Genomic DNA, 26,140 nt, shown 5'->3' with positions numbered 1-26,140 from the left:
GCTCTCAACATTCTCTATTATTTGAAGCATGCCCCACCTTTTTTCCAAGAGACTTTTCAAGTATAATATCTTCCACTCCTTTAACCCTTCCTGGTGGAACATGAGTTTTAGATTCCTTACCCTCTGAACCACACTCCATGCAAGAGCCAATGTCCTTTTGAAACACTGTCCTACTGAAAATGGTGCCATAGATATCAGGTGATTTTATTGAGAGCACTGATACTCTGATGTAGTAAGATATGGGTGCAACATAGGACTGCCTCAATCCTTGTACTTATTTCTAAATAGAACACTTTTCTTAATAGAGACCATGATTAGTTTGCCTCTTTTCTTCTTTTCTTTTTTGTTTGTTGGAGGTTTTTTGTAGCTTTATTACTTTTTTTTTTTTACCTATATTGAGCTTGTAGCAGTTAATTTGTTGCTACGTTTTTCACATCACATCTTAGCAAACAGATTCTCCCACATACTACATGTGTATACTGCATGAGCATAGTTGATTTTGAGCCTCAGTTGAAGACATCTGTTAAATTCCATTTTGCTCATTTGGGCCAAGCATTTCTGCTAGTTGAGATCACTTGGAATATTGACTTCCCTGTCACTATATCCTTTCAAATTCTGAATCTTAGTCAAGTGTGAAACGTTGCCTTATCTATCTTTACCCAAATCTGTGATAAGAGCATTGAAGAGGAGAAGGTCAAGGGCAGGAAACTGTCAGGCCCATTCATCATCATAAGTCCTTGTTCACTGTCTGTAGTTAATGATGCTAAATGTTCCCCATTAAATATGACAATTACTGCAGGTTTTTGTACATACTATTTATCCTGTTTAAGGAATTGCCTTCTATTCCTAGTGTGATAAAATTTTTTATCTGGAATGGATAAAAAGTTTATTTAGTGTGTGTGTGTGTGTGTGTGCGTGCGTACGTGCTCACATGTGTGTATCTCCTGTCATAATCATGATCTTTCTGCTTTGATAATGTGAATATATTAATCTTCTAATAGTATTTCAACAAGGCATTCTTGAGATAACACCCTTCCCACCTCTGGCTCCTTTTTTTTTTTTTTTTTTTAGTACCTTTTATACATTGTTGGAATCAGTTTGCTAATATTTTGGTTTGGTTTTTGGATCCCTGTTTGTCAAGGAGATTGGCCAAATTTTGTTGTCAAGGTTATCAAATAATGCATTGAGAAGAATTTCCTAAGAAAGTTTATGTGATTTTAAAGTGATATGCTCATGAGATAGCTCATAGAATTCATTTGTAAGGAAATGTACATGAATTTACAGATACATTTGTATATTTTCTTTTGCCAAAAAAATGCACTTATTTTTCCCAAATTTTAATAATCTTATAAACCTATGGAAGTTTGAGAAAATAATACATTAGAAACCTATATTTATACCTTTTATACCCTTCACCTTACCAAGCACTTTGTCATTTGTCTTGTTTCATATATATATATATATTTTTATATATATATATAAATTTACACAACACGTGTGTGTGTTTGTATATAGATATTTATATACACATATTTATGCTTTGATTTGCTGAACCTCTTGAAAGCAATCGGGCACTTCACCCATAATACTTCAGAATGCATCCGTAAGAATAGGCCATTTTCCCAGAAAACCAGAATACTATTTTCACGATTGAGATGTATAAATCCAAAATGTTATCTAATATATACTCCATATTCAAATTTATCTGATTGTTCCAAAATATGTTTTTCACGCATTTCATATGTCTTTGGCCCAAGATCCAATCAAGGCTTACACATTTCCTTTGGATATTATGCTATAATATTTAAACTCTTAATTTAGAATATTTCCCTTGTTATATTGTTGTTTTTTGTTTTCATGACATTGGCATTTTTCTAAAGCCTAGGTCAATTTATTATAAAATGTCCAATATTCTATATTTGATGGTTAGATCTAGTGTAAATATTTTAGCATAAATATGATGTAAGCAATATTGTATTTTTTCAGTGAATCACATCAGTAGTCATATGGTGTCAGATATATTTCTATTACTATTAGTATGTCCAAGTACCTATTTCTCTGATACAGTAATGATAAGCATTATGAAACTATAAAATATGTCATCACCCAAACAAGCATATTTCATTTGTGAGAAAGAATGTTGTGGCTATGTAATCTTTTCTTTCTAATGAAATTTTATTTAAATACTTTCAATTTTATACTTGTTCTAAAAATATCTGATAATATTGTATTTAAAACATTATTTACATAAGCCTTCTTAGATTTTGAAGTATTTTAACAGATATGTGATCTTTCTTATCTTTTTAATATACTTCTGAGGCTAAAAAAGGGGGAGAAAACCCTGAAATATAGAATTCTGTGATTTTTTTTCCCACACAGGCCTGCTTTAAATAGAAACATAGATGATAGATAGATAGAAAGATGGATTGATAGAATTTATCTAAGTGTTCCTTAATTGTGGTAGCGGTTATGCACACACATTTTGTATAAATTAATTATTGCTTCAAAAAAAGGCCTTGGTTAATTATACAGTGTGTAAAGGTTGGCCTTTACACACTTTATATCTGGGAAAGGGAGAACACAGGATTGAATATATCAAATTGACAGCTCTCACTTGAGTTTATCCCTCCTGCTTTCCAGACCCATATATTCATCTATTTAATAGATATCTCAACTTGATTGTTCTAGAAACATCACAAATTTGAATGTCTCAAATTATTACTCCTTTCATTTCTTGCCTAACCTAAACTTTGTCCTCTCTTTCACATACTGATGAATAAAATACTCACTATTCCCAATTCTGCTCTTAATCATTCCTCTTATTTAACAATCACAGGCAGTCAAGTCACGAAGTTCTATTGATTTTTGTCTCTTAATGTCCTTCAAATCTCACTTTCAAACTTATAATTTCTGCCTTAATTTACAATCTCATCAAGTGTTTGCAAGGAAGTGACAATTTCCTAAATGGCCTACCTACCTTAACCACCCTCATGAAATCTTTGTCTCATACTAGAGCCAGGATACTCTTTGACAAAGAATCCAAGTATTATTATTCTCATTTACATTATTAAAACCTATCAAAATCTTGATTGACTTAAAAAACAAACTCCTGTCATCCACCAGAGGGCAGACAGCAGAAACAAGAAGAACTACAGTCCTGCAGCCTGTGGAACAAAAACCACATTCACAGAAAGATAGACAAGATGAAAAGGCAGAGGGCTACATACCAGATGAAGGAACAAGATAAAACCCCAGAAAAACAACTAAATGGAGATAGGCAACGTTCCAGAAAAAGAATTCAGAATAATGATAGTGAAGATGATCCAGGACCTTGGAAAAAGAATGGAGGCAAAGATTGAGAAGATGCAAGAAATGTTTAAAAAAGATCTAGAAGAATTAAAGAACAAAAATAGATGAACAATACAATAACTGAAATGAAAAATACACTAGAAGGAATCAATAGTGGTATAACTGAAACAGAAGAACAGATAAGTGACCTGGAAGAAACAATGGAATTCACTGCTGTGGAACAGAATAAAGAAAAAAGAATGAAAAGAAATGAAAACAGCTTAAGAGACCTCTGGGACAACATTAAATGCAACAACATTCGCAATATAGGGGTCCCAGAATGAGAAGAGAGAGAGAAAGGACCTGAGAAAATATTTGAAGAGACTGTAGTCGAAAACTTCCCTAACATGGGAAAGGAAATAGCCACCCAAGTCCAGGAAGCACAGCGAGTCCCATACAGGATAAACCCAAGGAGAAACACGCCAAGACACATAGTAATCAAATTGGCAAAAATTAAAGACAAAGAAAAATTATTGAAAGCAGCAAGGGAAAAACAACAAATAACACACAAGGGAACTCCCATAAGGTTAACAGCAGATTTCTCAGCAGTAACTCTTCAAACCAGGAGTGGCATGATATACTTAAAATGATGAAAGGGAAGAACCTACAGCCAAGATTACTCTACCCAGCAAGGATCTAATTCAGATTTGATGGAGAAATCAAAAGCTTTACAGACAAGCAAAAGCTAAGAGAGTTCAGCACTACCACCAAACCAGCTTTACAACAAAAACTAAAGGAACTTCTCTAAGTGGGAAACACAAGAGAAGAAAAGGACCTACAAAAACAAACTGAAAACAATTAAGAAAATGGTAATAGGAACATACATATCAATAATTACCTTAAATGTGAATGGATTAAATGCGCCAATGAAAAGACAGAGACTTGCTAAATGTATACAAAAACAAGATCCATATATATGCTGTCCACAAGAGACCCACTTCAGACCTAGGGACACAGACAGACTGAAAGTGAGGGGATAGAAAAAGATATTCCATGCAAATGGAATTCAAAAGAAAGCTGGAGTAGCAATACTCAGATAAAATAGACTTTAAAATAAAAAATGCTACAAGAGACAAGGAAGGACACTACATAATGATCAAGGGATCAATCCAAGAAGATGATATAACAATTATAGATATATATGCACTCAACATAGGAGCACCTCAATACATAAGGCAACTGCTAACAGCTATAAAAGAGGAAATCAACAGTAACACAATGATAGTGGGAGACTTTAACACCTCACTAACACCAATAGACAGATCATCCAAACAAGGAAACACAAGCTTTAAAAGATACAGTAGATCAGATAATTTAACTGATATTTATAGGACATTATATCAAAACCAGCAGATTACACTTTCTTCTCCAGTGCGCACAGAACGTTCTCCAGGAAGATCACATCTTGTGTCACAAATCAAGCCTTAGTAAATTTAAGAAAATTGAAATCATATCAAGCATCTTTTCTGACCACAACACTATGAGATTAGAAATGAATTCAGGGGAAAAAACGTAAAAAACACAAACACATAGAGGCTAAACAATACATTACTAAGTAACCAAGAGATCACTGAAAAATCAAAGAGGAAATCAAAAAATAGTTAGAGACAAATGACAATGAAAACAGGACGATCCAAAACCTATGGGATGCAGCAAAAGCAGTTCTAAGAGGGAAGTTTATAGCTATAAAAGCCTACCTCAGGAGCAAGAAAAATTTCAAATAAACAATGTAACATTACACCTAAAGGAACTAGAGAAAGAAGAACAAACAAAACCCAAAGTTAGCAGAAGGCAAGAAATAAAGATCAGAGCAGAAATAAATGAAATAGAAACAAAGCAAACAAGAGCAAAGATCAATAAAGCTAAAAGTTAGTTCTTTGAGAAGATAAACAAAATTGATTAAGCATTAGCCAGACTCATCAAGAAAAAGAGGGAGAGGACTCAAATCAATAAAATTAGAATGAAAAAGGAGAAGTTATAACAGACACCATAGAATACAAAGTATCCTAAGAGACTACTAAAAGCAAATCTGTGCCAATAAAATGGATAACCTGGAAGAAATGGACAAATTCTTAGAAAGATATAACCTTCTAAGACTGAACCAGGAAGAAATAGAAAATATGAAGAGACCAATCACAAGTAATGAAATTGAAACTGTGATTAAAAATCTTCCAACAAACAAAAGTCCAGGACCAGATGGCTTCACAGGTGAATACTATCAAACATTTAGAGAAGAGCTAACACCCATCCTTCTCAAACTCTTCCAATAAATTGCAGGGGAAGGAACACTCCCAAACTCATTCTATGAGGCCATCAATACCCTGATACCAAAACCAGACAAAGATACTACAAAAAAAGAAAATTACAGACCAGTATCACTGATGAATATATAGATGCAAAAATCCTCAACAAGATACTAGCAAACAGAATGCAACAACACATTAAAATGATCATACACCATGATCAAGTGGGATTTATCCCAGGGATGCAAGGATTCTTCAATATACACAAATCAATCAATGTGATACACCATATTAACAAATTGAAGAATAAAAACCATGTGATCATCTCAATAGATGCAGAAAAAGCTTTTGACAAAATTCAACACCCATTTATGATAAAAACTCTCTAGAAAGTGGGCATAGAGGGAACCTACCTTAACATAATAAAGGCCATATATGACAAACCCACAGCAAACATCATTCTCCATGGTGAAAACTGAAAGCATTTGCTCTAAGATGAGGAACAAGACAAGAATGACAGCTCTCACCACTATTATTCAACATAGTTTTGGAAGTCCTAGCCATGGCAATCAGAGAAGAAAAAGAAATAAAAGGAATCCAAATTGGAAAAGAAGAAGTAAAACTGTCACTGTTTGCAGATGACATGATACTATACATACAGAATCCTAAACTGGCCACCAGAAAACTACTAGAGCTAATCAATGAATTTGGTAAAGTTGCAGGATACAAAATTAATGCACAGAAATCTCTTGCATTCCTATACACTAATGATGAAAAATCTGAAAGAGAAATTAAGGAAACACTCCCATTTACCACTGCAACAAAAAGAATAAAATGCCTAGGAATAAACCTACCTAGGGAGACAAAAGGCCTGTATGCAGAAAACTATAAGATACTGATGAAAGAAATCAAAGAAGATACCAACAGATAGAGAGATATACCATGTTCTTGGATTTGAAGAATCAATATTGTGAAAATGACTATACTACCCAAAGCAATCTACAGATTCAATGCAATCCCTATCAAATTACCAATGGCATTTTTTACAGAACTAGAACAAGAAAATCTTAAAATTTGTGTGAAGACACAAAAAACCCCGAATAACCAAAGCAGTCTTGCAGGGAAAAAATGGAGCTGTTGGAATCAGACTCCCTGACTACAGATTATACTATAAAGCTACAGTAATCAAGATAATATGGTACTGGCACAAAAACAGAAATACAGAGCAATGGAACAGGATAGAAATCCCAGAGATAAACCCACACACCTATGGTCAACTAACCTATGACAAAGGAGGCAAGGATATACAGTGGAGAAAGACAGTCTCTTCAATAAGTGTTGTTGGGAAAACTGGACAGCTACATGTAAAAGAATTAAATTAAAACACCCCCTAACACCATACACAGAAATAAATTCAAAATGGATTAGAGACCTAAATATAAGACCAGGAACTGTAAAACTCTTAGAGGAAAACATGGGAAGAACACTCTTTGATAGCAAGGTATTTTTTGATCCACCTCCTAGAGTAATGCAAATAAAAATTAAAATAAACAAATGGGAGCTAATGAAACTTAAAAGCTTTTGCACAGCAAAGGAAACCATAAACAAGATGAAAAGGCAACCTTCAGAATGGGGGAAAATATTTGCAAAGCAATCATCGGACAAAGGATTAATCTCCAAAATATATAAACAGCTCATGCAGTTCAATATTAAAAAAACAAACAACCCAATCCAATAATGGGCAGAGGACCTAAATAGATATTTCTCCAAAGAAGACATACAAATGGCCAAGAAGCACATGAAAAGCTGCTCAGCATCACTAATTATTAGAGAAATGCAAATCAAAACTACAATGAGGTATCACCTCACACCAGTTAGAATGGGCATCATCAGAAAATCTACAAACGACAAATGCTGAAGAGGGTGTGGAGAAAAGGGAACCCTCTTGCCCTGTTCGTGGGAATGTAAACTGATATAGCCACTATGGAGAACAGTATGGAGGTTCCTTAAAAAACTAAAAATAGAATTACCATATGATCCAGCAATCCCACTACTGGGCATATACCCAGAGAAAACCATAATTCAAAAACACACATGCACCTCAATGTTCATTGCAGCACTATTTACAGTAGCAGGTCATGGAAGCAACCTAAATGCCCATCGACAGATGAATGGATAAAGAAGATGTGGTATATATATACAATGGAATATTACTCAGCCATAAAACGTAACTAACTTGAGTCATTTGTGGAGACGTGGATGCACCTAGAGACTGTCATACAGAGTGGAGTAAGTCAAAAAGCAACAAACAAATATCGTATATTAATGCATATATGTGGAACCTAGAAAATGGTACATATGAACTGGTTTGCGGAGCAGAAATTGAGACACAGATGTAGAAAACAAACGTATGGACACCAAGGGAGGAAAGAGGCAGGGGTTAGAGGTGGTGGTGTGATGAACTGGGAGTTTGGTATTGACATGTATACACTGATGTGTATAAAATGGATGACTAATAAGAAAAAATAATTAAAAATAAATATTAAAAAAAAAAAAGAAAAGAGGGCTTCCGTGGTGGCGCAGTGGTTGAGAGTCCGCCTGCCGATGCAGGGGACATGGGTTCGTGCCCCGGTCTGGGAAGATCCCACATGCCGCAGAGTGGCTGGGCCCGTGAGCCATGGCTGCTGAGCCTGTGTGTCCGGAGCCTGTGCTCTGCAATGGGAGAGGCCACAACAGTGAGAGACCCGCGCACCGCAAAAAAAAAAAAAAAAAAAGAAATTGAATACAAGAAGAAAGAAAAGTGTAGATTTCCAGTTTCAATGATCTAATATTATCCTTAGCTCTGGTTATATGTGAGCATATATATGAATTAAAAAAAAAAGACAACTCAAAAAAACCCAAACTCCTTATGAGATGGCTCTTTTTCAGCTCTATTTTCAAATACCAAATGTATGTCTATGGTTTAGTCACCATGACCAGCATACAGAGATATTTTAGGTTCTGACTCTGTCATTCTTCCACGCATTATGCATGCATGCTTTCCTGTGCTAAGCTGTTGGAATTCAAGAAGAGCAAAAGCATACATGCTCTCTGTTTTCATAGAACTTAGAATGCAGAGAGTAATTTAAAACTGACAAAGATAAAAAGAAAAGGGTGGAAAGAGTGTGGAGAAAAGGGAACCCTCTTGCACTGTTGGTGTGAATGTAAATTGATACAGCCACTATGGAGAACAGTATGGAGGTTCCTTTAAAAACTAAAAATAGGACTACTGTATGACCCAGCATTCCCACTACTGGGCATATACCCTGAGAAAACCATAGTTCAAAAAGAGTCATATACCAAAATGTTCATTGCAGCTCTATTTACAATAGCCCGGAGATGGAAACAACCTAAGTGTCAATCATCGGATGAATGGATAAAGAAGATGTGGCATATATATACAATGGGATATTACTCAGCCATAAAAAGAAACAAAATTGAGTTATTTGCAGTGAAGTGAATGGACCTAGGGACTGTCATACAGAGTGAAGTAAGTCAGAAAGAGAAAAACAAATACTGTATGCTAACGCATATGTATATGGAATCTAAAAAAAAAAAATTGGTTCTTAAGAACCTATGGGAAGGACAAGAATAAAGACACAGACATAGAGAATGGACTTAAGGACACGGGGAGGGGGAAGGGTAAGCTGGGACGAAGTGAGAGAGTGGCATGGACATATATACACTACCAAATATAAAATAGGTAGCTAATGGAAAGCAGCCGCATTGCACGGGGAGATCAGCTCAGTGCTTTGTGTTCACCTAGATGGGGTGGGATAGGGAGGATGGGAGGAAGATGCAAGAGGGAGGAGAAATGGGGATAAACGTATATGTATAGCTGATTCACTTTGTTATAAAGCAGAAACTAACACACCATTGTAAAGCAATTATACTCCAATAAAGATGTTTATAAAAAGAAAGGAAAGGCTCTGTTCTTCTGTAAACTCATTTGTCATCTTATAAATTGAATTACCTTAATTAGTTCTCATTTTCTTCTCTATATAATGAAAATACTATTTCATAGGGGTTCCTCGTAGATTGAAAACAATAACAGAAGTAGTGGAGAAAAGAGAAATGTGAGACCCATTCTATCAGAGAAGAGCTAAAACTAAACTTTGTAACAGGCTTTGGACAATGGATAGAGAATGATTACAAAGAAAGGAGCTAAAGAAGATTGAAATATCATGTTGATCTAATGGGAAAGAATATAATGAGGGATCTCATTAAAAAAATTAAGTTTGAAGATGATTGGAAACAAGATAAACTTGGAAAATAATTTTGAGGTCTCCCAAAGTACAATCAGGTTATTGATAAATAACAGAAATTTGCAAATATGGATCAAGAAATTGGAAAAATTGTAGTCATTCTTGCAGAAGTGATAGTTAAGTCCTGGTATGAGGCCCCTGAGAGAGTACAGATTGAAAAACACAAAGGCCCAAGGGCAAATTTTGGTGAGTGAAACCACTCACAAATGGAGAGAAAAGAATCAAGCTTCAGTGAAGTGGGGAGTAAAGGGATATAAAACATGAGAAGGTATTTCAGTGTTACAGGAGTTAAAAAAGAAGAGAGATTCAGTTATTGAGGTCTCAGTTTTGTGAATTTGCAGGTTATCAGAAATCTGTGAGAGATCATTTTTTAGTAGAGAAAAGGATGTACAAGTTACTTTGCAGTTAACTGAAGGGAATGTAGAGGGTATAGAAATAGAAGCAGTGACCATAGACTATTTCTATAAGCATTTCAATATAATAACATTTTAAAAGATAACTCTGTAAGGTGAATTCAAAGGGAGTCAAAGAAAAGAGTAAAAGCTTTTTAGGCAAATGGAGAGAAATATTATATGCCAAGGGGAAGGAGCTAGCAGAGAAGAATTTTGAAAATGGCAAAGAGATAAAATAATTCATAAAGCAAAATTCTTAATACAGAAGGGGATAGAATTTATAGCACAAAGGCTGAAGTTAGCCTTAAATTAAAAATGGAATACCACCAATTCCTTAAAACTAGTTGAAGCAGAAGAGAATAAATGAAAGTTAATGCGTTTGGAGATGATGAGTGATGACTGTCTTACACAGGGGTGGTCATCTAGGGTGAGGTGGGAAGAGAGGAAGTTCTAGAAGAAAATGATGTTGGAAATGTAGAAAGAGCTGCCTTTTGGAATATTTTAGTAGAAAAGTAGGAATAAGTAAAACAATTATTAGCCCAGCTAAAGTTAAAAACAGGAGGTTGTCAGCCAGGAAGCTGACAATGATAAATCGTTTTATTCTAAAATATCTGGGAATGAAGGAAATTAGGAGTTTACATTGGAACCAGGATGAGCACTGAGGGCTGAAAAGATGTTAAATAACATCACTTTGGAGGAAATCGGTTGGGAACAGTGTATTAAAACAATAATAAATGGAGAACATTGAGGAATTGTCCAGGTTTGGGGTTGTGAATGCCAGTTAAGGTAGAAGATTAAGGGGACAGAATATTTCAGAGTTTTAGGAGGCGCACAGGTATAATGGCTGACTTTGAAGGAAAATATATGAAATTAAAGAACAAATTCAGTAACTGTGAACAAGTATGAGATAGTAAAGAATCACATCCTGGTCAGAGAGTGGAATTTCCAGATACCTTAAAAGAGGAACAATTCTAAATAGCAAATTTGTTCTATGTGAATATAAAATATTGAGGCAGGAATTAAACCCTCGAGCTCTACTTTATTAACATCAGAATCTAGTAAAGAGAATGGAGATTTTCATATCTTGATTAATTTCACCCTCAGTTTCTCCTTGAATTCTGCTTCCTTAGGTGCAAATTCTACATTGATGTATTTGGAGGAAACTTAAATAAGGAGATGGATTCTGAAGTTGAATCTAAATCTTAACTGGAAGTATATTTTATTTTATGTAAAATATATCATGGAGCCTTTACACCATCAAATGTTTCACTACCCTCTTTCCTTTCTAACACAATGGAGGGGTAAACGATTTTTGTTAACTGCTCATGTTGCTTATATGAATGTTTTTAAAGGTACAGTATTGCTCTTGAGTCAATAATTCAGGTTTGAATGAAACGAATATGAAAATGCTCTGTGATATAACTAGAGAGGTTCTGTTAAATTATAGTTAACGAGAGCTATTCTCAGCAAGACAGGATGTTTAATCTCATTAACAAATACCATCATTTGGCTAAATATGAAGTGCCTTAATGAATGGTTTGCATCTTTTATGTGAGAGACTTATGAGCCTATGGTTAATGTGTCCTGATTATTTGAGATAAATTAATCTAAAACAAACAACCAAATATATGCAAAACATTCGTCTAAGTGCTTTTTTCCTATTAGAAAAAAGAGACACTGTAAAAAGCTATTTGATGCTGCCAGCTGCCATTCTTTATAAATAAATACAACTGCAAATATTTGGCTTTTCCTCTGGAACTTTCAAATTGTTATGGTGCAAATAGTTCATTGCTTTGAGATGATTTGAAATTCTCCAAGTAGACCTTTTCTTCCTGTTTTCTCTCCATTTACTCTAAAGCAATTTTAAACATTTGTATTAAAAATGTGCACCCACAAAATTGATATCTTTAGAAACAAAATACTGTAAAATATTTTAAAACAAAAATGTATTGATATTACAGAAAGGAAAGAATGACTTTAATTTAAAAAAATGGAAACCTTATTCAGAAATAAGTTCTACATAAGGTTCTTATCACTAGTGATGAGAAAGAATTTTTTTTTCTTTCTAATTCTGCTAATTCTTCTTTGCAAGTTTTAAGTGTAACGTAATTATTCCAGGGGATCTGTGTATGTGATCACATCCACAGACAGGCATTGACTCTACTGGCGTAATAGAAATGCAAAACAGAGCTTCTTACACTTGTTGAATTTATACTCTAGCCAGTGACTCAGGAACACTCCAGTTTTCTGCATCCACTCCCACTCATATATAGAAATACTTCTTAAAAATAAAGACCTGTTTAAACAAATACAATATAAATAACAACTTTGATATGAATCTTATGTCCTCTTTCCTCCTGATGTACGTAAGAGGAAGAAAACCTGTATACATTTACTGACATTCAATTTATTTCACATCTAGGAATCTGTTATACAGTAAGAGTAAACCACGTTTGTCTGGATTTTTACAATTCACCAAATGCTTTGACACCATCATTTCTCTGAGGTTATGTGTCTAGCTGAGGTCATTCAGAGAAGTGAAAAAAGCATAACACTTGATGAAAATATTAACAAATCAATTTTACCTCAAATGGCTTAAAAACACATTCTACTCTACCAGAATTGTAAATTGTATTCTCTCCACTCTGCCAGGTGGATAAACCTATTTAACTAATTCTACTTTGCAAGTTTTATTTTATCAATTATTTTCTAACAGGCTTTTACATAGTGTCAGAATTATTATAATTCTCCTACTGTCATACTAAAACAATGGAACATCTTCTAAAACATCCACTTGTTGAATAAGTGGGCCAATTTGGAAAATTTGATGTTGATTAGTAAGTAAATAGAAACATATTTAAAGTAGATTGAGAAATTTTAGGCTCCATCCAGGTTCATGTTTCTAAGAGCCAGATGAGTAGAATAATATTTTAAAATGATAAAACTCAGCTGGCACCATTAAAAAAATGATAGTGTGATGCTTACAAGATAGCACATAAAAAAATAAATGGTTTTAGAACTAAAGGAATAGAACAGCAGTGATGAACAGTCCATGACAATGTTGGGAATCACTGGCTAAAAGCTCATTACAATATCATAACTAAAAATTGTAGAGTGAATGAGGCAAGGTTTCAGATATGAAGAAAGAACGAAACTATTTTTTTCTCTATACTTCACAGCTTTGAATCTAACTAGCTCATGTGATAGAAATTTGTAAAATTAAAAAAAAAAAGTAATGTAAATAAATAAATTTGAACTGAAATTTGAACTAATAAATGTAAGGAACGGGGACAGGAAAAACAGAAACATGATCCACGTTGATTTCACAATCAAGTGACATACATTTCTTTTGAATAGAATACAAGTTTAATCAAACATTTGTAAATTAAGATTTAAAAAAAAGTAACGTAGGAAGTTTACAAAAGAGAACAGCTTATTCATTAACATTTGTTTTTCTTATTAAAATGCACTCTTCCTGGGGCACCTTTACAGGCTAATTCTTTTTTTTTAAAGTATGTGACATTATTGTCTTGATAGCAGTTATCAAATGAGCCAGGAATGTATGTCATCTCCAGTGTTTCCTAGAAGCCTGCTTCTAGGAACAGATTTTGCATCTCTTCTATAATTTTACTGAATGTCTGAAAGGTACAATAAAAGGGAATCTGTCTGCAAAGTGATCCTTTAGTTGCAAAGTGCACTTTGATATAAATAGCTCTTCAGATTAAGTGAAACCTTGTATTCAGTAATACCAAATGGTACATCTACTTTACAGCACATGTTAAATTTGGAAAGTTGTGTTAAAGCACCTAGAAATTTGTTGAATAACAAGAGGATCAACATAAAGAATGAATTCTGTTGAAAATGTTTTTCAGATTTTTAATTTTTATAAAAACAGAGCTAGACTCAGGGACTGATTACTACCAACGCTTACTTGGTTAGTCCCACATGACGTCCGCTCACTGATAAACTTAAAAACAGTTGTTCAGACCAGACTGATGAGTGAGAATCATTGTCTCAGTGATGGGAGAAATTAGATAGATTTCATTAGTGAGGGGATTTGAGGGTGGGAAGGTTTTGTTTAGTTCCACTGAATGCTTTTATGATATCTTAATGACGCCAAATTGAATATAAAGATTATAGGTTAGAGAATTTGCTTTCAATTCAAAACATGAGAATTGAAGCAGAGTTGTTACAAACCTTTATTGTTTTGAACTTTGACAACTTAATCATTAGATATAGAACTCATATAGAGTCCAGAAGGGAAAATTTAGTCAAGTGTTTGGACATTGAAATGTGAAAAGCTAAAGAGAATTTGATTCATTTTCTGAAAATAAGATGTGACAGAAAAGTTCGGTGACATATTGTTGGAACCAGACGAATCCAAGCTTATTGTATGGTAACACTGGAAACGAATTTGTGCAATTGTCATTGTTTTAGGAAAGTTAAAGATGTAATAATACCACTAAGATTCTTTGATATCTCTTTTTTTAAAATTTGTTTATTTAATTTATTTTTGGCTGTGTCGGGTCTTCATTGCTGCGTGCGGGGTCTCTCTAGTTGCTGCGAGCCGGGGGCTACTCTTACATTTCTTATAAAATGTTACCCTTTCCTCTTTATCTAGCCCACCACTTTAATCTAAAAATAATTGGTATATCGAAAATGTCTATTCTTTTGAAATTTTCTTCAAACATAGGGATTCTTAATGTATTGTATCATTATTCCTGTGCCATTGTTCTTAGTACGAGAAGGACACAGAATGCATTTGCAGGAATGCTTGGTTTTCCCTCTCATCTTTTGTTTTCTCTATGTCCACTTATTACTTTGACTCTTGATCAAAGCCTCGGAGAATACCCTGGAGTGTTAGGGAAGGTCTGTTTTCTGGTTTCATAAGGGCTGACCCCTACATCTTTCCAAATTATCACCCTCTCTTGGTGGTTACTTGCAAGTGCTGTGGGAAGTGTGAGGCCTCAGGACTTGGGCATAAAGGGAGAAAACGTTTCCTTTCCTTGGAGGAGCAAGTGCTGGGAATGCTATGGTTCGTTTCTGAGATACTCTTGCTACTGGGAGCAAATTAGATACAGTAAAGGGACACACACACATACACACAAATGAGAGCATTTTGTTGTGTGAAAGATTCACATTTCTGAAATAAAATGAAGTCCTTTTGTGTATAACTAAGAGTAGGAGAAACATACAGCTATGATTAAATTAAAGCTGTTTTGTATTCTTTTCATAGGTCTTTATGTTATTTCAAAAATATATTTATCTTCTAGTGACTATAACATGTTAAAAATTTTTAGAAAAATGTGTGGCATCTAGATTATTTTCATTCTTTCAATTCATTAAACATTTATTAAGTTTATAGTTGTGGTAAAATATTGTGCTGAATTTTGAGGGAATAAAAGATAGAAGAGATGTAACTCCTGACCTGAATGAATATTTAAATATCCTAAAAGGATTTAAATGGAGTATTTTTCAATCATACAGACAATATTACAGGCAGTATTCAGAAGCCTAAATAATAATTAGTATAATTTAAAGTACTTTATCATTACTCTCCAAATAACTTGAGACTAAGCGGTTTTAACAGTACAAGTAATTAAATAACATATTAGTGTTGCTATCAAACAACTCAACATATTTTCAAACAAAATGACATAAATCTTTATAACTTGTAATTAAAGGGTTGTTTTCCATATAAAAAGTTGGTATTCACGAAATGACTAGGGTACAATAAAATAATAAATGTGCATGAGATTTTTAAAAACATAATAAAAGATTATTGACATAGGGAAATTGAACCATCTAGTAAATATTTGTCTCTGTGCTTAACAAAAGACATGTAATAAAATGCTAAACAAACAAGTAAATATTTATAGAGCACACAAAGTCAAGTTCCAAACACATTTTGATGATAATTAATCTCCCGTATGGTAATACCCTTGAAATTAAAGTTTGAGAAAAGTAAATAAATCACAATTGAAAAAAATCAGGGTTTTAAAGGCAAAAGAAAAAAAAAGCTATTACCTAATAACAGCAACTTTACAGTTCTTGCATCTCGCTCAGCATCTTCCTGAAGCTTTTGCTCCAGTTCTTTTGATCTTTTGCCTGACTCCTTGCTCTCTGAACTAATTCCACTTCTCATCTTGTAGTGTTTGATACTTGTCAGTTTATTTGCTCAAACTTTTTGAAATGTAGAGCACAGCTCTGGTTTGGACATAGGATGTAAAAGCAGTGCTCTGCTGAAATACCCAATAGCCCATTCCCTCATTTTCTAAGACTCTGCTTTGACTAAGGAGATGCTTTCGAGCTGTCACCTGATCAAAGGGTAAAAACCATACAACGCTATGGCAGCTAAAGAGAAAATTCTTTATGCTTTCAGATTAAATGGTTACTTCGGACACATCTTCAAACCTACTCTTCTTCCTTACAGAATAGCATACAATAATGTAGAAAGTTGTCAAAATCTGTACACTAAAAATAATCTGAAATAAACAGTTCAAATAGAATGTTTCTCACTAATAAGCAATCTTTATTACATGATTTAAAGTTATAATTACTAATGAACATGCTTGTGTCTTGTTTTTAGATATATGAGTCTTGAAATTCTTCATAATCACTCTGATATCACTATCAGAATATTTATATTGAATCACCAAATTTATAGCCTTGCTATGCTTAGATTATGACTCAAAATGACTGAGACTTAGTATCTGTCAGCCAACTAGAAAACAGCTTTTTATTTAAAAAACGGAAATAAATACATGCAGTTCTTACATCTATACACATTGCTGTGTAGCCAAACATAGAATTCAACACACAGTGCCCTTAAATTACTTATTTTCATTTCTTAGGATCGATTTCTATAAATTGAGCTTTTACTGCTTGTGAGAAAGTCAATCCATCAACATTAATTGAGGATCCGCTTGGTGTAGACACTGAAATGTGTTTGATTCAAGCAATACATTAACTCTTTGGGGCCATTAAGCAACAGCTGCTGTGCTGGAAGGACTTTGATTGATTTGGTACTGAGGGAATAAAAAGCAATATTCTTTGTAACAGTAGGTCATTTGGTTTCTCCTGAAAAGTAAGAACAGTAAATACACCTAAACATGTTCCATGCCTTTTGACTACCCCAGTAGATGCCACGTCCTTCTTGACGAGCTGCAAGCTTGGGGACAGAGATTCTATTGTATAATTTTTTGTTCATATGAAGCATAAAGTGCTTAGGTAGTCAAGTGATGTTTTCCTTATAAACAGAGTTGGCTACCTGTGGCAGCAGTCTCAGTGCACATTTTGGGACTTGTGAAAATGCCTAACTGGGAAATGTTAGAATATAGTCAGTCCATCAGCATGTTGGTGCTGTTCTTGTGGTACCATGGGCAAAGTCTGAACAGGTGGATTTTTGCATATTCATAGAACAAGGAAATAGGCTGTCAAATTCAATACATAGTCCTGCTTTGTTTGCTTTTTCATATAAAATGTTAGGCTGTCAATACATAAGTATAGTCAAAACTTTCTGGATTTCATCCATCCAAAGCCATTTTATGATAGTGTAAGGATGTGGAAAGGTAGGTATGTGAGTGTCCATGCAAATCGTGTGGTGTTGCTTTTAGAATGCAAAGGGCCTGCCCCAAGGGAACAAGATTTGCAATGACTGCTTTATTTATACTCATCCACGAACACAGAGTCTATGCTAACTGCAACACAAGATCACAAACGTTAAAATCTTTTATTCATTTTTCTTATAAATTTATTTTATTTATTTATTTTTGGCTGCATTGGGTCTTCCTTGCTGCGCGCAGCCTCTCTCTAGTTGCGGCAGGCGGGGGCTACTCCTAGTTGCAGTGCGCAGGCTTCTCACTGCAGTGTCTTCTCTTGTTGTGGAGCACGGGTTCTAGGTACACGGGCTTCAGTAGTTGGAGCACACGGGCTCAGTAGTTGTGGCTCGCGGGCTCTGGAGTGCAGGCTCAGTAGTTGTGGCGCACGAGCTTAGTTGCTCTGCGGCATGTGGGGTCTTCTTGGACCAGGGCTTGAACCCGTGTCCCTTGCATTGGCAGGCGGGTTCTCAACCACTGCGCCACCGGGGAAGCCCCCGTTAAAATCTTTTTGCCTTTTGTTTTTACGTAAAAATTGAATGTGAAGTACCTTGAATATAAAAGACTCTTGTATGTTCCATAGCAATTATGAACGGATAAGGTACTTCGTATAATTGCATTCAGGTAAATATACCCCATAGCTTTTTGGTGGGGACATACCCTGGCTTTGAAAGGGTATGTGTTTTAGTAGGACTTCCTAAGTGGGTTACTGACGAAAACGGACCAGCTCTTTCAGGAGTAGAATTGTGCATTTTCTGCACTGTATAAAATTATGAATTTCCACTTTTCTGTGTAACCCAGAATGTTCAGTCATCAACTTTATGAGATTATTATGTGATTTTTTTCATCAGTGACTAAAATAATCTTGACATAAAATTCAAGATGTGTCTATATTTAAGGGAGGGAGGCTGGAGAAAGCCAGAGAAAAGAGAAAGGCTTCTTTCCCATCCCTCTCCCCTGGGTGCCTGGGACACAACTTCAATAATGACCTGAGGTTAATACAGCTGTTAATCCATGATGCTTCACTTGGGATTATGGCTTTCTGGACCCAAGAAAATGATGACAATAAAACAGTAAATTCTGCTAGAGTGAGCACAACATCTTATTAGCTTGGATGTCCTCCACAGTATTTGGCACAGTGCTAACTAGAGGAAATGTTCAAAAGTTATTTCTTTTTAAAAAATTGATAGAGACCTGGGGCCTTTTTGGTGTGTGCTCTGCTGAGGTGACAGTATGGTTAGCATTTCTTTCCAAGGTTCAACGTCATAGTGGGTCTATCTCAACACCCTAGAAATTTTAGAGTGACTCAAAAAATCAACAAAAAAGCCCAATTTTAGTCAGAAGTTATGTCAATATCTATTGATACCATGACAACTGTTAGCCCAATATTTACCCCCTTTTTTTTTCTCAGCCTTAAAAATAACACCAGCACTCATGTAACACTCCCTTTCTATTGTTCAACCTTGCTCCATAGTGAGGGAAAATTGATAGACAATGTCAATAGGAAAAGGTAACTAAATTCGATGTTTTTGTTCAAGGAAAAATGTGGCCATAAACTTTGTTCTTTAAAACAGAAACATAAAGCTATTCAAGACCATATCATGTTAGAGTTTTATATATTGACCAGCTAAAAAGGCAGATTACTTTGTGTACACACATACACACACACACACAGATACACACGTATGTGCATGCCCAACCCAAACACACTGTTGGAGCATCATGGTCTTTTAAAATAGTCATTCAAAAATGACTTCTAAGAACATTGTTGCCTTTAAAAAAAAAATCACAAACCTGATTGTCAACATCTTCTTTGGGCAACAGGCTGTGCAAGAAAGAAAACTGAGGAGGTAAAATACAAAGAGTGAGTCCTCAATGCTAAAGGTCACTGAAATACTGCAAGCTTATATGGTGTCATAATTTTTCCTCTGTCTGTTTTGGATCAGGTTCTCTGAATCTTCAGACTGGGACATTAGCCTTTAAACAGTTTGAATAATCACCATTTTACATTTATATTTCAACATCTAGCTTGAGATAACGTGTGATTATTTACCATTTGCTTTTAGTATTGAGATGTCAACCTACGTTTTTAGAGATGTCTCTTTTGCCGGTATTACCGGATCTAAAATAGTCATCAAGCTGGATTTCCCCTGAGATTGTGGCATGTGGTTGACATCAATAAGTGGCTTCAGTGGCTCAGCTCCTTCTGAAAATTGTCAAATCAGGTTGCCATCTGTATTATTTATTTTTTTTCCATATCTAATAGGAGGTGTTGACTTCAGGCATTGGGTCCCTGGGTGGTTTGAGTCCTGGCTCCCTTAGCAGTGACCTTTATCCTTGTGTATTCCCATGACATTTGAGGCAAACTATCCCTTCTTTGCTAATTGTACTCAGATGTGCACTTCCGGGAGCTCTGTGCATGGTATTTCCTCCAGAGAGCTCATGTCTTTGGGGACTTCCTGAGAGCAGTCTTTCCATCTTGAGGGAATAGGGCAAAACTTGGTGTTTCAAGTTAGCACATTCAGATGGTGCAATAAGTTTACAGTGCCAGCCTTAAGCAGCTCTTATATCTCAAGAGGTAGTGCAAATACATATTTTTATTCATTGCAGTTGATTTCTACCTTTATTTTGCTACATACTCCTCTTTATGGATTAGGATGTAATTATATACAGTGATTATTGGGAATAAAAAATGTTACAAGCCTAACTGACAAATAGATAATTATTTCCTGTGGGACCTCTTCCTGTCCCAAATTCTGTCTCTTAAAAAAAAAAAAAACCTTTTATATTTCTTTAATGCAACATTTCCACTACATACTCGCTTAATCTTACTCCTCAATAACTTCAGTCCTGATGATTTGCAACCACCTCTTATTTAGCTTTCCTGATTCTAGTCTCTACCCTATCCCAGTCTAACCTGTCTGCTTGTGCCATGTTAAATTACCTCAAACTCAAGTTTCATCATACTACTTTTCGTGTTGAAAAAGAACTTCTTGTTTATCACTGTCTCCTATATTAATCCTACCACCATGCACTCAATGATATAGTCAGCACCACCCAACTCTCCAAATGTACTTCCCATGACTTCTCATAACACATTCTCTATTAGAGCTGGGCTTTTACCTGCTTCCTAATTAGGTGTCCCAACTTAGCTTTCACTCATGCTTTTTTTTCTCACTAGGAATATCTTGATCTTCCATGGCTGACTTTTTCTCATATAATCATCCTTTATGAGAGAACCTAATCTGTATATTCTTCAATATGCTTCACATCTACTGTCCCCCATTAGGTGATTCTTTACTTTTCAAATCCCTAAGAGGAATCTGTTGCTGATCAGTTTGTCCATCCTCATTACCTAGGCAGAGTATTTTGCAGTGACCATGCCCTCTGGTACCTCTCTTCTGTTTGTAACCTCCAAACTGAGAGTACATAGAAGAAAATCTTGTTTATTGAAATAATTAGTAAATAGTGAGTGATCAGTAGATATATGCTGTTTGACAGCTCTTTGCTCCATCTTGGAAATGCACGATTCTCCTTCCCAAATGACTGCAAATGTGAAATATTACCTCTAGAATGGCAGGGATTCATTTATTCAACAATTGATATATTTAACATTGTTAGGTACCAGGCATGGGAGATACAGCAGTAAACAAATTAGATGCCTCCTCTCACAGAGCTCAAATTCTAGTGTGTGAGTGCATAGGGGGGTTCACACAGACAATAAACACACTAAATATTTCAAGGATATAGAATTATAGATGGTGACAACTGTTTAAAAAAGAAAACAGAGAATGGACATAAGGAGCATGGGGGTGGTGGTAAGGATGAGCGATTCGAATTTTATGTAATACATCCAAGAAAGACCAAACTGAAAAGGTAAGTATTTTAGGTCAAGTTCCATAAAAACTGACTTTTATATGAAAAAGGCATGCAGAAAGTTGACTGGAAAGTGTTCTTTGGAATACTCCATGTAAGTGAGTGAAGGAAGCAATATTGGCAAAAGGAGAAATTGGAGTGCAGTGGAGTTGCAACATGGAACTTAGCCAACCGTCTGGGGAACTTCAAAGCTGAGATGGTCCTTCAGATTTATACTGAAATGGAGCGCAAAGACTGGGGCACTCCACTCCATTTAAGGACCATGACAGCTGGGGACTGGGTGGGGCAGTAAAAGAGGCTCCCATCTGACATTCCTCACTATGCTAACTCTTACTGTACAAGCCAAAAAAAAGCAAAATGGGGAGTCTGCCATGTATATTCATTCCAACTGTGATATATACTCATTCCAATTATACATTCAGGGAATTGAGAAATAATTACTGGCTGGATCTGTGAATCCACTGGGCCCACTGTGACATTTATGTGGTCCAGGATACACTTATTACCTGGTTCCCATATGTCTCCACTCTAACATGAGGGCCGCAATGCTACTGCTGGTCCCCACGTATCAAAGTCCAATCAGACCTCCTAGGATTTGTTTAGTGAATCTTCATTCTATACATTTGTCATGGTGTTGAAGATTTCTCCTTCATGAGGATCTTTCAGTATCTGGGATCTAGCTCTGAGAAATAGCTCAGTTCTGGAAACAGAATAAGGGATCAAGACATTTTTTGACATTATCCCTCTAATAATTATCCATGACTCTTGGGGTTGTTTAAATTCAGCAGTACTCATATGGCCTGTTCACTTATTTTGGTCTTAAGAACACTCTGTTCTATTAAGTATTTCCATAGGTCTCTGCATATCAGGCTCTGCTGGCTGCCACTCTGACCTTTACTCTCTTTATAATATTACACCTGCTTTGGTGCTGATAATTAAATGCTGGTACCTGGCTTCTATTATTTTGGGGTCTTATAATTCCCATTGCTTTGAGGAAACCTAGGTCTGTAATTGCATTTTCTTTCATCAACCCCTGCCTATAGAGAACCATCTCAATAATGCTGAAATTCCTCCCCCCACTAGTGCATTCCTTACTATTTTAATACATGGAAATGTGTTTGATCATTTCCTAAAGTCTGATTATTTTTCCAATCTAGGAAGCCAACTTCTCTGAGCCTTTTGTTGCCTTCCTCTACCATTTTCCCTGGGACAACACTGTATCTAGGCTCCTAAGAGCCATCTTAGAAAATATGTTGGTACTGTTTCCTAGGGGGTCGGCATCCTGTATCATAGGAAAGTGCTTCTGTATGATACTTCTCCTTTATCCAACTTTATGTTCCACCTTCCTTTGATCTAGCACCCTTAACATCCAAATATATATAGGTATGTATATAAATATACATATATACTCATCTAGCTCCTGCAAGTACATGTTGGATAGTTTCTGGAGCGCTTTTGGCTTGTGGGCTCTTTCTTCTGGTAGCAGGTCCAGAACTTCCCTGGTCAGATTATGTCATAAATAGATTACAGTTATTAACCTGGTCTCCTGAAGCAGTGGGTATAGATCCTCATTAGATTGAATATTACCTTATAAGACAAAGGACTCTGCATTGTCTTCATGCAAGAGGGGGTGTTATTTTTAAAAGGGAATTGTGTAACACTTTTGCCAGCTCAGAAGGTCCAAGTAGAATCTAAGGATTCAAGATTTTTTGATGCATCAACTCAGGCATTGCTATTCTAATTATCTAGGTCCCATTCCTTTCCATGAAGACCTTGACTTTGGTGTTACAGTCTTGCCAAGGTTGAAAATTCAGTCTTCTGTTGGACTCTCCTATCTTTATAATTAAGTCCTATGCCTGATCATTACTTTTTCCACCTTGATCTTACAGGAGATCCTCTGACTTTTGGACTTTGCATTAAGTTTCTGATTAATCACCCTTGGCCTTCCATTGTCATTTTTCAGTGAATTAATAGCTCCCAGCAACAGCCATGATGATGCTACCATCCTTATAATTTCTACTTGCCCTAACTCTTTCAAACACTGAGATTTTTCTTACTTATATATCGTCTCTCACTGATCTCCAATCTCAGATTACTACCAGTGAAATTTTTTAAAAACTTAACTGCTATTGCAAGCCGGGGGCTATCAGTCATAAACCTACCACTAGTAATGGGGCCCTAATTGCCCAGCTGGCTGAAGGTTGAGAGTGGGTGGTGGGTAATCTAGTTCCAATATCCATTTACAGTCTGCTTCTAAGGGACCACTCCTGGTACCAACTCTCTCAGATTATGTTTCCTGGAAACAGAATCTGAGGCAGATCTGCATGAAGAAGAGGGGTGGAGAACACCTTTGGCAGATACACCTGTATGGAAGGAGGGAGGCAGAGCTTGGCAGTAGGGAAGGGTGAACTATATGCAGTTGTAATGAGGGCTTCAACTGATCCTTTGGGGAGTCTGTAACTGGAATGATTCTTCAAAGTTGTACTTGAGAAGGGAGATTAACGTTTATACTCCCAAGTTGCCAGTCATTGGATGAGGGTTGCTTTCAGGTGAGAGTTATAACCTTGGGCAAGGCAGCTCCTTTTGGTCAAGGACCCCTCCCTGGAGAGGTACTCAGCTGCCAACACTGCCGGTAGCTGGAAGAACAAGTGTCTCAGTCGTGAAAGGAGCTCTTAGTGGTGCAGCAGAATGTTCACTTCAGTAACATTTGGGCAAAGACATCAAACAGATGAGGAATGAACAGCACAGACATCTAGAGAAAGACAAATCTGAGCGAAGGGAATAGTAATTGTGAAGGCTTTGAGGCAGGCATTGGCCTAGTGTGACTGAAGAATCACAGGGAACCAGGGTGGCTGGAGTAGAGTGAGTGCAGGGACAGTAGTAGAAGAAGAAAAGAGTGAGTGAGCATAGGGTGGGTTCTTCGGATTATTGAGGGACTTCTAAATTAGCTCAGGACTTAACCCTGTGAGAGTTTGGAAAACACTGCAGGGATTTGAGCAGGGGAATAAATTGATAGAACCAGCATGTTCACGGGAGAATTATGGATGACATGTTGAAAATTAGGAAAATTTCGCAGTAGTCCGGGTAAAAGGCAATGTGATTTAGGCTGGATTGTTGCCCTGGTAGCAAATGGACAGATTTCAGACACATGTTACAGGTAGAACTGGCAGGGTTTGAGATGCAGTGTTTAAGAGAAAGAAAGGGGCTTGAGTAATTTTAAGAATGGAGTTTCTACATACTGAGATGAGGAATACTATGGAACAAGCAGATTTGGAGGAGAAAGATCAGGAGCTCAATTTTGAATATCATATTTGAAAAATTATTAGCCACATTAAGTGTTCAAGCAGGCTACCCATACATGCATTTCAATGTCAGAATTTTGGCTAGAATATAACTTTTTAAATTGAGGTATAGTTAATTTACAATGTTGTGTTTGTTTCAAGTGTACAGCAAAGTGATTCAGTTATACATACATACATATATGTATGTATTCTTTTTCAGATAATTTTCCATGATAAGTTATTACAAGATATTGGGTGTAGTTCCCTGTGCTATACAGTAGTTCTTTGCTGTTTACTTATTTTATATATAGTAGTGTGTATATGTTAATCCCATACTCCTAATTTATCCCTCCCCCTATCCCCCTATAGCTTTCCCCATTGATAACCAGAAGTTTGTTTTCTTTGTCTGGGAATCTGTTTCTGTTTTGAAAATAAGTTCGTTTGTATCATTTTTTTCAGATTCCACATATAAGTAATATCATACGAGGGCTAGAATGTAATTTGAAAGTCATCAGCAGATAATGACATTTAAAGCTACAAAAGTAGATGAAATAATCAAGGGAACATGTAAAGAGAGAAAAGAGCTTCAGGGACTGTGTCCAAGGTCATTTAAAGAAGTCTGAGAAGTTGCTGCTAATGTGGAAGGAGAATAGTCTGGAGAATAGATTGTCCTCCTAGAAGCCAAGGGAAGAAAGGGTCTTAAGAAAATGGAGTGACTAACTCTGTCAAAAGCTAGTGACTGGTCAAGTAAAAAATATACTGAGAATTAATCATTGAGTCTGATAAGTCCTACATCTAACATTTCCAGGGCCAGAGTATCATTCAAAGCATGTGTACTAGACATCTAAATATTTATGTTATAAATCAAGCTTACAAACTTAAAAATTCTTTCCTCTTACTTAAAAAAGTAACTTGATAATGTTGTGAAAAGACACGTTCAAATTTAACACAGTTTGCCTCCTTTTCATTAGTGAAATATGAAAGTGTAAGGATCCTACCCCCCTTCTCTACCCACTATCCACTCAGTGCTCTGCCACGAGAATTCTTGCACAGGCAAGCCCTGCCCAAGCTCTGTTAACAGCCGACAGACAGGCTGCC

The 26,140-nt window shown here is 35.8% G+C and overlaps 1 pseudogene; it reads right to left on the bottom strand.

Moving 5' to 3' along the window:
* The window catches only part of LOC111164638 (guanine nucleotide-binding protein G(t) subunit alpha-3-like), a 49,733-nt pseudogene extending 32,982 nt beyond the window's left edge, over positions 1-16,751 (bottom strand).
* Between the last annotated feature and the right edge of the window lie 9,389 nt (positions 16,752-26,140).

The sequence above is a fragment of the Delphinapterus leucas genome, chromosome 9 (assembly GCF_059928025.1).
Source record: "Delphinapterus leucas isolate spDelLeu-1000000601 "Yukka" chromosome 9, BTC_Dleu_Yukka2, whole genome shotgun sequence".
NCBI lineage: Eukaryota > Metazoa > Chordata > Mammalia > Artiodactyla > Monodontidae > Delphinapterus > Delphinapterus leucas.
Note: the sequence above shows the minus strand (reverse complement) of the source record. Positions and strands in the feature narration are given on the sequence as shown.